The sequence below is a fragment of the Trichechus manatus genome, unplaced genomic scaffold, assembly GCF_000243295.1.
Source record: "Trichechus manatus latirostris isolate Lorelei unplaced genomic scaffold, TriManLat1.0 scaffold00042, whole genome shotgun sequence".
In the NCBI taxonomy this organism is placed as follows: Eukaryota; Metazoa; Chordata; class Mammalia; order Sirenia; family Trichechidae; genus Trichechus; species Trichechus manatus.
In genome coordinates this window covers 15,790,560-15,805,133 of record NW_004443978.1, presented here as the reverse complement: position 1 = coordinate 15,805,133, position 14,574 = coordinate 15,790,560, and the positions used below count along the sequence as shown (strand labels likewise).

Sequence of the window (14,574 nt, the reverse complement as noted above, 5' to 3'; positions counted from 1 at the left end):
AATGGTCCTCATGTGCTTTCCTTTCTTGGCAATGAAAATCTTTTTTCCTTCAAAATTTTTGCATTTTTTGAATTTGAATATTTTTCTTCATATTTTTAAAAGAAAATATGGCCAGTGTAAAAATTCAAACAGTAAGAAATATATTGAATAAAAAATGAACATCCCCTTCATTACCCCACCCCCACACCAATACTACTTCGGTGTGTGTCTTTTCAGACCATTTTCTAAGCTTTCACATAAACTAAAAAACAAACACACAAAAAAACCTTGCTGCTGTGGAGTCTATTCCAACTCATGGTGACCCCAAGTGAATAGAATAGGCCTGTGCTAAATAGGGTTTTTAAGACTGTGACCTTTTGGAAGCAGATTGCCAGGCCTTTCTTCCCAGGTGCCTCTGGTTGGGTTGGAATCACCAACCTCTTGCTTAGTAGATGAGTGTTTAACCATTTGCACCACCCAGGAACTCCTAAACATTCATACATACATACATATATATATATATATATATATATGTATGTATGTATATAGTTTTTTTTTTTTTGTAGGCTTCCCACACACACACACTGATTTAGAATTCCACTATTATAATCTACTAAATTTTCTGATATTCATGGGTTTATTTCTGGACGTTCTTGTTCATTGGTTCTCAATCATGGCTGCTCAATGGAATCTTTTGAGGATCTTTTAGAAAACTGACTGTGATCCCACTTTGGGTGATTCTGATGCATTGAGTCTCAGAGTGAAGCCAGTGACTAGGTTTTCAGAAAGCTCCGCAATGATTCTGATGAACCTGTGGGTCTAGTTCAGTGCTTCTCAAACTCTAAGCTGCACATGAGTCATCCTGGAATTTTGCAAAAATGCAGATTTAGATTCAATAGGTCTGGAGTGAGGCCCAAGATTCTGCATTTCTAAGAAGCACCTAGGGGATGTGCACACCACAGGTCCACAAACCACACTGTAAATGGTAACCCATTGCCGTTGAGTTAATTCCGACTCATAGAGACCCTTTAGGACAGAGTAGAATTGTTCCATAGGGTTTCCAATGCTGCAATCTTTAGGGAAGTAGACTGCCACATGTTTCTCCCACAGAGTGGCTGGTGGGTTCCAATCACTGACCTTTCGGTTAGCAGATGAATACGTAATCACTGCTCCAACAGGGCTCCTTGTAAATGGCAAAAGTCTAGTCAATTTGAAATTTTCTGGGACGAAACTGAACTGTGTTAGTCATTGTAAGTTAAGATATCTTTGGCTACTTGATGAAGCAACTCTTCTCTCATTATTATTCTTTTTCTTCCCTAAAACATTTATGTGCTATTCTTGCACCTCAACTATTCTAGATGAATTTTAGTATCTGTTTTCCAAATATTAAAATTACATAAAGTAATTTTTTCACTTTATGTGAAGATTTTTCCCTGCCAGTATATGCTGTGTGGACATACTGTAATTTAATAGCATACCTGTTTCCCTTTATTAGGCATTTAGGGCATTATTAATTTTCAGATGTTACTGAAAATATGGCAATTCTTATACATGCACAGGTATATTTTTCTAGGATAAATAACTGGAATTGGAAGTGCTGCAAAAAATTGGACATACCTTGAACATTTTGATAGGTTCTGCCAAATTGCCCTCCTAAAATGTTACACAAATTCATTCTCCTACCAAAAATATGTGAAGTACCCATCCCCTGTACGCTCAACAACAAATAGCATCAATCTTTTTTAGTTTTATCAATCTGATGGATAAAAAATATCTTGTTGTTTTAATAGGATTTCCCAGACTACTAGTGAGTTTGAACACTTTTTCTTATTTACTGACCATTTAATTTCTTCTGTCATTGGCCTGTTCATATCCTTTGCCCGTTACTACTGGATTTATTTATATTTTCTTATTGATTTATAGCTTTGTCTATACTTTGGATATTGTCATTTGTTTATTACATATTTGGCAAACATTTTCTCCCAGTCTTGCTGCTTATCACTGATTATACTGTGTTTCATTATACAAAAAATTTAAAGTGTTTATAGTCAAAATTTTCAAAATTTCCTTATGGAATAAAACAAATAACAATAATAAATCCTCAGAGTGATTTTCTGGAATATACCTATGCCATCTGTTTTATAGTTGACATGGGTGAAACAGCATATTACATGTCTTCATAGTGCCTTCTCAGATTATGTGTTTATTAAGCTTCTGTTGAGGAGCCCTGGTGGCACAGTGGTTAAGCAGTAGGCTGCTAGCCGAAAGTTCGGTGGTTGGAACCTACCAGCCACTCCTTGGGAGAAAGATACGGCAGTCTGCTTCGGTAAAGATTACAGCCTTGGAAACCTTATGGGACAATGCTACTCTGTCCTGTAGGGTCACTGTGAGTCATAATTGACTGGACAGCAAGGAGGGGAAGCTGTTGCTTGTCAGGATGAAAAGAATGCTCATTTGCACAGTAGAAGCCAAAATGAGCATTGTGAACTTGACTAATAATTGGAGGAAGGCAATGGAGGGAGAGGTGGAGAAAATACCACAATATATTCAACATGAGGTGAAATAAATGGCGCAGTGGTTAAGCGTTCTGCTGCTAATCAAAAGGTCGGCAGTTCTAATCCACCAGCCACTCCTTGGAAACCCTATGAGGCAGTTCTACTCTGTCCTATAGGGTCGCTATGAGTCGGAATCGACTCAGTGGCAATGGGTTTGGTTTACTGGGAAAGATTGTGGCAGAGATTGCTTGCTGTCCCCCTAGGTTTCCCTTCTTCTAGAGTAAGAGAACCCTGGATTTGTAGCTGAGCACTAAAGACTATAAGGTTGATCCATAAGAAGTTGATGATTTGGTAGGTCAAAAAAGCTGATCAGCAATTTCATAGTTTAACTTATCACATTTCCCAGCCTCTTTAGCTGTCAAGTGTGGCCATGTGACTAAGTTCTGACCGATAGGCGTGAGTGACAGTGATGTGAGCTACTTCCAGGTCATGCTCTTAAAGGTATGCCTTCTCTTTCCATCTTTCTCCTTCCCATTGGTTGGGATACTGACATGATGGTGAGACATCCTGGACAATGCAGACAAGGATGACATCTTTAAGATGGCAGAGACACAAAACAGAGGGAGTCTTGGTCTCTGATGACTTCATAGAGCAGAACCACTGTCCCTGCTTGAATTTAACATTAGGAAAAACTACAGTTCTGTCTTAAGTCACTGTTATTTTGGGTCTCAGTCATACCCAGGTAAGTCTATACGCTAACTCAGTGGTTCACAAAGTATAGTCTGTGGATCCCTCAGAACTGCAAGACCCTTGTGGCAGGTCTGTGAGGTCAAAGTTATTTTCATAATAATACAAAGACATTATTTGCCTTTTTCATCATGTTGACATTTGCACTGATGGTACAAAAGCAATGGTAGGTAAAACTGCTGGCATTTTAGGGCGTATCCAGTAAGTGCACCAAACTGTTGAGTTTTGGAATAGTACCAGAGAAGAATATCTGCCATTATTTGAGCAGGCTATTAAAATACTCTTCCTTTTCTTAACTACATATTTGTGCACGGACTGATTTTCTTATATACTTCAACCAAAACAACATATCACAATAGAATGAGTGCAGAAGCAGGGATAAGAATCCTTCTATTAAACCAAATATTAAAGAGATTTGCAAAAATGTAAAACAATGCTACTCTTCTCATTAAATTTTCTGTAAGATATAGATATTTTTATAAAAATGTTATTTATGTGAACATTTGAGTCTTGGTGGTGCAGTGATTAAGAACTTGGCTGCTAACCAAAAGGCCAGCAGTTCAAATCCACCAGCTGCTCCTTGGAAACCTGATGGGGCAGTTCTACTCTGTTCTGTAGGGTCACTGTGAGTCAGAATTGACTCGGCAGCAATGGGTTCATGTGAACATTTAATGGGCTTATTATTTTAATGAAATAACAAATATGTTTTAAAAATTTCTGTTTTAATTTCTAACATGGCAAATATCAATAGCTATTACATGATCTAAAGCTCTTTGAGATCATCAATAATTTTTAAGAGTGTAAAGAAGTTTGGAGACCAAAAATTTTGAGAGCCTCTGTCTTAATTAACTAATAAAAAGACCTAGATATGACGGTCCCATATCCGTGGATATATGTCAGTGAAAGTATTATCTGGTAGGAATCTGCCACATTAAGTCCCACCCCAGATGAGGTTGTGTGCTGTGCATATCTCAGACCTTGGGAAGATGAAAGAGCTAGTGCAGAAGTAATGCTGACAGGGCTGAGCCCTGGAAGGCCCACTTGGTGGAGGCCCAAATGCTGGAAAAGGTAGCAGTAAGGTGGGGGATAATACATGGGTATTTACTGGAAGTACATAAAAATAGCAGTTAGACTGCCAACTCCCAACCCTTGCCCTGTGCAGCTAGGCATGTAGTCCTTCCCTGGAGAAACTGAATCAAGGAGACTTTGGACTTAGGGACACAGGCACATAGGAGAATGGAGGTAAAGCACCTGACTGAAAACAGAGGTATTAAAGAAAAGCCTCTATTTCATATGGTGAGTCTTCAAGTCCCTTCCCCAGAACTCTAACATTTATAACCCCATGCAGGAGTTATCTATAATACCTTCCACTTTCTAACCCCAAATAGCCAATCCACCATCAACTTCCAATGAATTTTACTGCTAAAATATATCTCAAATTCACTTCTTCCAGTACCTCCCTATTGTGAGCTATTCTCCAGTCTTATATCTGTGCTTGCTCCCCTCCTGTCCAGTCTATATCTGTAGTCAGAGCCGCATCTGATTATGTCACCCCTGCCCTATTTCGAACATTTCAGTGGCTTCCCATTGCTCTTAAATATTCTCTTGGGTATACTAAGTCAACACTCATATCATCTTTAAATAATGGTAATTTTGTCAGTTTCTATTTGTAACTCTTATTTCCTTTACTTTATTGTGTAGAACTTCCAAAACAATTTAAATAATAACAGTGTTGGCAGGTGTCCTTTCTTTGTTCCTGATTTTAATAGGGGCAGTTTTGTGTTTTGCTGTTATATATAAATTTTACTGTTCATTTCAGTTAAATTGTCTTGGCTTACTAACTTTTTAAATCATAAATAAAAATGGAATCTTAACACATTCCTTTCCAGTATGCATTAAAATTACTTATAATTTTCTCTCTCAGCATATTAATATAATTCATTTGACCATCATTTACTGAGCAGGTCATGCCATGGACTAGCCTATGCACTGAAGATACAGAAATCCATAAGACAGTCCAAGTCTTTGCCTCAAGGAGTTTACATTCTGGTAGGGGAGAGGACAACAAAACAAAACCAATATATAGTAGCTATAAGTACAATGAAGAAAAACTAAGCAGGATAAGGAGATAGAAAGTTGAAGGGTTCTATTTATCAAGACCAAGTTACAGAAATGTATTCTCAATGCTGAAATATATATTTTGGTTAAAAAAAAAAGTACTTGATTTTGTTTAATGCCTCTCTATTTTCTAAAATTTTATTTAAAATCTTATATCAGTATTCATAAGTGAAATCAGGATTTTTATTGAGGCATCATAGAATGATTTTCAATTTTTTTCACTTTTTTTAGATCATTTAAGTAATAAAGGAATATTCCTGAGGATTTGGTAGAGTTTTCCAGGAAAAAACATCTGGGTTTAGTGTCTTTCAGGAGACTGTGTTGTTGTTGTTAGGTGCCATGGAGTCGGTTCCGACTAATAGTGACCTCATGTATAACACAACTAAATGTTGCCAGGCCCTGCACTATCCTCACAATCCTTACTATGTTTGAGCTCATTGTTGCAGCCACTGTGTCAATCCATCTCGTTGAGGGCCTTCCTCTTTTTCACTGACCCTCTGCTTTACCAAGCATGATGTCCTTCGACAGGGATTGGTCCCTCCTGATAACATGTCCAAAGTACGTGATGAGAAGTTTCACCATCCTCGCTTCTAAGGAACATTCTGGCTATACTTCTTCCAAGATAGATTTGTTCATTCTTCTGACAGTCCATGGTATATTCAATATTCTTCGCCAACACGGTAATTCAAATCCATCTATTCTTCTTTGGTCTTCTTTATTTGTTGTCTAGCTTTCACATGCATACGAGGCAACTGAAAATACCATGCCTTGGGTCAGGTGGACCTTAGTCCTCAAAGTGACATCTTTGCCTTTGAACACTTTAAAGAGGCCTTTTACAGCAGATTTGCTCGATACTATATGTTATTTGATTTCTTGACTGTTGCTTCCATGGGTGTTGATTGTGGATCCAAGTAAAATGAAATTCTTGATAACTTCAATATATTCTCCATTTATCATGATGTTGCTTACTGGTCTATTTGTGAGGATTTTTGTTTTCTTTATGTTGAGGTGTAATCCATACTGAAGGCTGTAGTCTTTGATCTTCATCAGTAAGGGCTTCAAGCCCTCTTCACTTTCAGCAAGCAAGGTTGTATCATCTACATATCACAAGTTGTCAACGAGTCTTCCTCCAATCCTGATGCCCCGTTCTTCTTCATATAGTCCAGCTTCTTGAATTATGTGCTCAGCATTGAATGAATAAGTGTAGTGAAAGGACATATACCTTTTCTTATTTAAAACCATGCAATATTCCCTTTTCTGTTCTAATAACTGCCTCTTGGTCTATGTATAGGTTCCACATGAACACAATTAAGGGTTCTGGAATTCCCATTATTTGTAATGTTAGCCATAATTTGTTATGATCCACACATTTGAATGCCTTTGCACAGTCAATAAAACACAGGTATACATCTTTCTGGTATTCTCTGCTCTCAGCCAAGATCCATCTGACATCAGCAACGATACTCCTGGTTCCACTTTCTCTTCTGAATCCAGCTTGAAATTCTGGCATTTACCTTTTGATTTATGGCTGAAGCCATTTTTTAGTTATCTTCAGTAAATTTTTGCTTGTATGTGATACTAGTGGTATTTTTCGATAATTTCTGCATTCCGTTCAATCACCTTTCTTTGGAATGAGCACAAATATGGGCAGCTTTCAGTCAATTGGCCAAGTAGCTGTCTTCCAAATTTCATGGCACAGACGAGTGGGCACTTCCAGCATTTCATCTGTTTGTTGAAATATCTTGGTTGGCATTCCGTCAATTCCTGGAGCCTTGTTTTTTGCCAATGCCTTCAGTACAGCTTGGACTTCTTTCAGTGCCATCAATTCTTGATCATATGCCCCCTCCTGAAATGGCTGAGCATCAACCAGTCTTTTTGGTACAGTGCTCTGTGTATTCCTTGCATCTTCTTTTTATTCTTCCTGTGCTGTTCAATATTTTACCCGTAGAATCCTTCAATATCACAACTCGAGGTTTGAATTTTTTCTTCACTTCTTCTGCTTGAGAAATGCCAAGCATGTTCTTCTCTTTAGGTTTTCTGACTCCAGGTCATTGCAAATTTTATTATAATACTTTACCTCATCCTCTCCAGCCACCCTTTGAAATCTTCTGATCAGCTCTTCTATGTGATCATTTCTTCCGTGCACCTTAGCGAATGTTCAAGATTATGTTTCAGAGTCTTTTCTGACATCCATTTTGGTCTTTTCTTTCTAATGACGTTTGGCTTGCTTCAAGTATGAGGTCCTTGATGTCACCCAACAACTCGTCTGGTCTTCGGTCATTTGTGTTCAATGCATCAAATCCATTCTTCAGATGGTCTTGAAATTCAGGTGAGATATACTCAACGTCATACTTTCACTCTTGCGGACTTGTTTTAATTTTCTTCAGCTTCAACTTGAACTTTCATAGGAGCAATTGATGGTGTGTTCTGCACTCAGCCCCTGGCCTTGTTCTGACTGACGATATTGAGCTTCTCCAGCATCTTTTTCCACAGATGTAGCTGACTGGGTTACTGTGTATTCTATCCCGTGAGATCCATGTGTATAGTTGTCATTTATGTTGTTGAAAAAAGGTTATTTCCAATGAATAAATCGTTGGTCTTGAAAAATTCTATCCTGCAATCTCCGGCTTCGTTCCTATTATGAATGCCATATTTTCCAACTACTGATCCTACTTGTTTCCAACTTTTTCATTCCAATCACCGCTTTGAGTGATTGTGGAGACTCATCTTTGACATTTCAATTTGTTTCGTAGTTACAGGTCTATTCTTGGTTTCTACTTCATTGATATGAGTTTGACCAAAAATACCCTGGAGAATCAAATGATTTGTATTTTCTTGGAAAATTCTTTATTTCGCCTAGATTATAATGTATTCACACAAAGGTGAATACAGTATTGTCTCATAATTCTTTAACTTTCTTTGTATCTCTGGTTATATTTTTTATTCTAATTTGGTGCACTTTCTATTTCTATTTTCTTCTTGATCAGACTGACCAGAGTTTTGTCACCATTATTTGGCTTTTTAAAGAACTATCTATTGATCTTATTTATCAGATTAATTATTTTTTATTCTTTAATTCATTAATTTATGTTTTTATGTTCTTATGTCTGAATTCTTTCATCCTACATTTTATTTTGCTGCTCTTTTTAAAAAGCTTTTTGATATGTACACTTAAGTTTCGGTTTTATTAAAACAGCATTTAAAACTGAATTTTTCTCTGCATACGGTTTTAGACATATTTCATAACTTTTGGTTTGTACTGTTATCACCATCGAGTTGTTAATATGTCATTTCAGTTTCTACTTTATGTTTTATATTTAATTAGGAAACTCTTGAAATTTTATAAGGAGTTAGATATTAAGTTCTTGTTATTAATTTCTAGTTGTATTACTAGTACTCAGAGAATGTAGATCTTTTTTTTTAAATAAATTAAGACTTTTCTAAATGTAATCACTTCTTGAAAATTTTTGCAAATTTTTTTTACAGTCCTTTATTTGCTTTTTTATTTTGTTTATGGTGCCTTTTCATATAAATTTTTAATTTTGTATGCAGATGTAGACAATGTTTGCTTTTTTGTGTACCTGGAATATTTTTGCAAAACCACCCTCCTAAAAAAAAAAAAAAAATTTGAGAATTTAGAGGGTTAAAATGTTGTGGGGTTGTTAACCAATGTCATAAAACAGCATGTGTATTACTGTTACATGAGAAACTATCTGTTCTGTAAGCCTTCACCTGAAGTACAATAAAATATTAAAAAAAAAAAAAAAAAAAAACCACCCTCCTTCCATTCTTAGTCCATTTGGTTCAGTAAGACTTCTCATTCCTTTATGAATGGGGGAAGGTGGTCACATGACCCAGACTCAACCAACCAAATTAGTATTCGCTTAGATGCAGTGATTGATTCACAGTGGACTTGTGATCTAATCCAGGGCTTCTACTGAAATCATTGAGAAAGGAACCTGCTTCCTTTGCAGAGACTTCCTGATTTAAGGCTAAGTAGATTTAGGGTTGCTGGTGGCCATCTTTGCCTCCACATGAGCTTAGCTCGCTCAAAATGAAGACACTGCAGAAAAAAGGAAAGTAAATGACCATGAAATTGTGTCCTCATGTCAACATTTTGGTCTCTGGATCCAGCTTACCTGAAAGGAAGCTACAACTTGGACTTTATAGTCACATAAACCAATAAATTTCAGTTTTGTTTAAGCTAGTTTGAGTTGTATTTTCTGCAACTGAAACCCAAAGAATCCTAACTGATACTAGTGGACATCTATGGGAAGTTCATTAACAGGCAAGACAGTGAGCCCAAGTTAATATCTATATAGTAGTTACTGCCTTGGTACAGTCCCTGGTGATGGCACTTAACAAATCAATTCCCTCTTGCAACTCTCTGCCTTTTAGACACTTGCTGACAGTTATCTGGTGCCTCAGTTGTTCTCTTTTACAAAGATTCCCTCTTCTGTCTTTTCATGTGGTATATTTTAGATTATTTTCACCATCTTGTGTGTTCTCCTCTGAATCTGGTCTATGTTGTGGATGCCATATTTCTGTCTGGCTAAATCAAAGCAGTTACAAAACTCTTATCTGCCTTACCTTCAAAACAAAACTTCCATAAATTCAGACTAAGATATTTTTCCCCTCTTCTGGGAGTATACTATATTATTGACACATTCTTAGCATGTTGACAAAATCTCTAGAAATTTTTCACAAGTGCCACAGTTATCCTCATTATAACATGGTGACTCAGTCGGATTCTGAATGAGAATTTTAGGAATGCTGTAACTATTTAGCTTATTTATTTACCTTTTTATGTAACCAAAGAGTGATGTGTCACAAAAATATATATCCAAAATTTTAAAACAGTAGTTTTAGTAAGAATAAAATAAAAATTATAATAAGAAAGCATTGTTTTATACTTTAGTTGACAGCATCTGTATAACAAAATTTTATCACTTACATTAAACATTATATACCTTATAATCACCAGTGTCTTGTAAGGATAAAATATGGGATTATTGTATCTACCACATTTTCTGGATTTCTGAGTCTATCACCCCTATAAAATAGAGCTTGCTTAATGCCATTTGGTTTAGTGAACTCATGCTGCCTGACAAATAGTACTACTTTAATTTATGAGATTTTCATAAACCAACATTTTGAAAATATGATGGGGGGCCTTATCCATCAAACCTATCAGCACTGTGTAGTTTGCCGAATTTGACAGCCTCCAGGCCTTGTGGCTTCTTCCCTGTTCCCCTCAGTCACTCAAAATCATTATGCTGGCAGTGACATGATTTGTAAGTTCTCTCAGTACTGGGAAAGAATTAGATTGGGCCAAGAGATTTTAACTCACTGCAAGCATTTAGACACTTGCTGCACTTTGCTTCAGGTGCTTCTGAGAAAAGTGCATTCTATCCTTATTCTGAATATAAGCATCTTTGTCCCAGTTATACAGCTGCATAACAAATTACCTGCAAACTTAGTGACATAAAACAACCACTTTTTATGCTCATGGATTTTATGTGTCAGAAATTTGAACAGGGGACACTGGGGATGGCTTGTCCCTGATCTACAATATGGGGGCCTTAGCTAGAAGTCTCAAAGGCTGGGAGCTAGAATCTTTTGAAGGCTTGGTTACTCACATGTCTGGCAGTTGATGCTAGCTATTGGCTGTGACTTGAGTTGAGGCTAATGGCCAGAACACCTACATGTGTCCTCTCCATGATGCCTGAGCTTCCACATAGCATGGTGAGCAGGCTCCAGGGGTGAGCATCCAAAAGAGAGCCAGGCACAGCTGTACCCTTTTTGTGACCTAGGCTTGGAAGTGATGTAGCATTACTTCAACAAACTCTATTGGTTGAAGTAGGTAGTCACAAGACCATCCAGGTACAACGGGAGGAGAAATGGACTCCACCTTTTGTTGATATAGAGTAATGGTCTAGAATAGCATACTGGACTGGAAAGATTGCTGTGGCCATTTTTGGAAAAAAAATTTTTTTCCACAATTCTCAACAAAAGCCAGAAGACTGTGGAAATATCCCACTTTCTCTTAGATATTAACATGCAGGTCTATCCCATCTCTTTTTTCCTTTTCATTATATAATATTTCAAACATATAAAAGTAGAGAGTAATATAATGAATCCCATGGTATCTATCACCCAATTTCAATATCCATTATCATCTCATGGTCAATTTTGTTTCATTTATACTCACACGCATTTCCCCTGGCCATACAGTTCATTTATTTATTATTATTGTTTTTCAATATTTTATTGTTCTTGGTGGAAGTTTACACAGCAAGCTAGGTTCCCATTTGACAATTTCCACCCAAATTTTTAGTGACATTAGTTACATTTATCACAATGTGTCAACATTCTCTTTAATTGTGTTCTGTCTGTTCCCTTTCCAGTACTCTAGTTTCCCTGCCACCTTATCTTCTCATCTTTGCTTTTGAGAAATTGTTGACCTTTTGGTCTCATACTGATGGTTTTTAAGTAGGGCACTGATCTTGTGGGTAATATCCTTTATTTTTTGTGCCATTCTGCTATTTCGCTGAAAGGTGATCTCAGGGGATAGGCTCAATTCTAGGTTCAAACAGTATGTCAGGGCAATAGTCTCAGGAGGTCTTCTGTTCTCTACTGTTCCAGTTTGTCTGGCTTTTTTTTTTTTTTTTTTTTTTAAATAAGAATTTGAGATCTGCTTCTATTTTTTCTCCCATTCTATCCAAGACCAACTATTGTGGCCACGGTCAGGATGGTCAGTGGCAGTAGCTGGGCACCATCTAGTTCTTCTGGTCTCAGGGTAGATGAGGTTTTGGCTCCTGTAGACTTGTTTCTTTTCTGTGCTTTTGGTTACCTTCTTGCTGTTTTGCTCCTGGTGATTCGAGACCCAAAGTTGTGTCTTAGATGACTGCTTGGAAGCTTTAAGACCCCAGATGCTACTCACTTCACTAGGATGAAGAGTATAATTTTTGTGAACTATGTTACGCCAATTGACTGAGTTGTCCCATGAGACTATGGTCCTCAGCTTTCAAATCCAGAAAACCAATGTTGGGAGATATTTGGTTATGTCTGAGGAGTATCCATATTTGTGTCTTCAATGAATGTATGTGCCTGTACCCACATATTTGTATTTACACATACCTATAGATACTTCTCACCTATGTGCACATCTGTACCTACATGTATTCCAATTTGTCTACACCAATCCATATGTGCTCAAATGCTCATTATTACTTTGGTTGTGCTGTGCTCAATACATCCACAATTTGTGCCACGATTCCCATCACCAAAAACAACTAGTTTCTACTGTATAATGTGTACTTTCCCCACTTCCTCTTCCTGGTAGTCACCAAGGAACACTGGTTTTTCTTTATTTATCTATTCTTATTATAAAAGAGGGATGATACAATATTTGTCCTTATATACTTGACTTATTTCACTAAGCATTATGCCCTCCAGTCTCCATCTATGTTACAGTATGTTTTGCGAACTCATCATTGTTCTTTATGGTTGCATATCCATTGTATGTATGTACCATAGTTTGCTTAACCATTCATCTGTTGATAGGCACTTCAGTTGTTTCAATTTATTTACTATTGTGAATAAAGCAGCAATGAACATAGGGTGCATGTATCTGTTCATGTCATTTTTAGGTCTTTAGGGTATATACCTAGGAGTGGGATTGCCGGATCATAGGATAGTTCTATTTCTCGTTTTTTGAGAAAGTGCCATACCATTTTCTATAATGGTTGTACCATTTTACAGTCTCATCAGCAATAGATAAGGTTTCCAATTTCCCCACATCCTCACCAACATTTGTTGTTATAGTTTCTTTTTTTTTTTTTTAATCTGTGCCATTTTAGCCAGGGTAAGATGGTATCTCATTGTAGTTTTGATTTGCATCTCTCTAATGGCAAATGATAGTGAATATCTTTTCATATGTTTATTGGCTGCTTGGATGTTGTCTTTGGCGAAGGTTATGTTCATATCATTTGCCAATTTTGTGACTGGGTTTGTTGTCTTTTTGTTGTTGAGTTGTTGCAGTTTTTTATAGATTAGGCCCTTATCGGATAAATCATTTCCAAAGTTTTTTTTCCCAGTCTATAGGCTGTCTATTTAGTCTCTTAATAAAGATTTTTGATGAGTGTAAGTTTTTAATTTTTAAGAGGTCCATTTATCTATTTTGTCTTCTTCTATTTGTGCATTCGTTGTAATGTTTGTTATCCTGTTTTTACAAAAGATTAGGTTTCATAGTGTTCTTCTTATGTTGTCTTCCAGGAATTTTATGGTTTTAGATTTAACATTTAGGTCTTTGATCCATTTTGAGTTAGTTTTTGTGTATGGTGTGAAGTCCTGTTTCATTGTTTTCCAGGTGAATATCCAGATTTGCCAGCACCATTTATTAAACAGACTGTTTTTTATTAAAGACACTGTTTCTGCCCCTTGTCAAAAATCAGTTTTCCATAGATGACTGGGTTTAATTCAGAGTTCTCAATTATATTCCAAAGGTCTGTGCGTCTATCATTGAACCAATATCAGGCTGTTTTGGTTACAGTGGCTGTATACTATGTTTTGATATTGGGGAGTATGAGACCTCCTGCTTTGTTCTTTTTCTTCAGTATTGCTTTGGCTATTCAGGGTTTCTTTCCGTATGAAGTTGGTCAATAGTTTTTCTGTTTCAGTAGAGAATGTTGGGATTTGTATCAGGATTGAATTGAATCTGTAGATTGCTTTAGTTAGGACTGACATTTTCATTATATTAAGTCTTCCAGTCCATGAGCATGGGATGTCTTTCCATTTTTTTAGGTCCCTTTTAGTTTCTTGTAGTAATGTTTTATAATTTTCATCGTATAAGTCTTTTATGTCCCTGGTTAGGTTAATTCCTAGCTTTTTTTATCGATTTTGGGGCTATTGTAAAAGTAATTGTTTTCTTGATTTCTTTTTCGTAGTAGTCTTTGTTAGTGTAGAGGAACCCAACTGATTTTTGTGTGTTGATCTTGTACTCCGCAACGTTGCTAAATTCTTCTATTACTTTCTGCAGCTTTCTTGTGAAATCTTTAGGATCTTCTGTGTCTAAAACCAGAAATCATGATGGCATCATGGTTAAGAGCTACAGCTGTTAACCAAAAGGTGGGCAGTTCAAATCCACCAGGTGCTCCTTGGAAACCCTATGGGGCAGTTCTACTCTGTCCTGTAGGGTTGCTATGAGTAGGAATTGACTTGATGGCAATGGGTT

General features: G+C 36.8%; 1 protein-coding gene across 1 annotated transcript in view; it reads right to left on the bottom strand.

The window, feature by feature from the left end:
• Positions 1-14,574, bottom strand: part of SEL1L2 (SEL1L2 adaptor subunit of SYVN1 ubiquitin ligase) — a 152,467-nt gene that overhangs the window by 48,354 nt on the left and 89,539 nt on the right. The gene's annotated exons all lie outside the window — the stretch shown is intronic.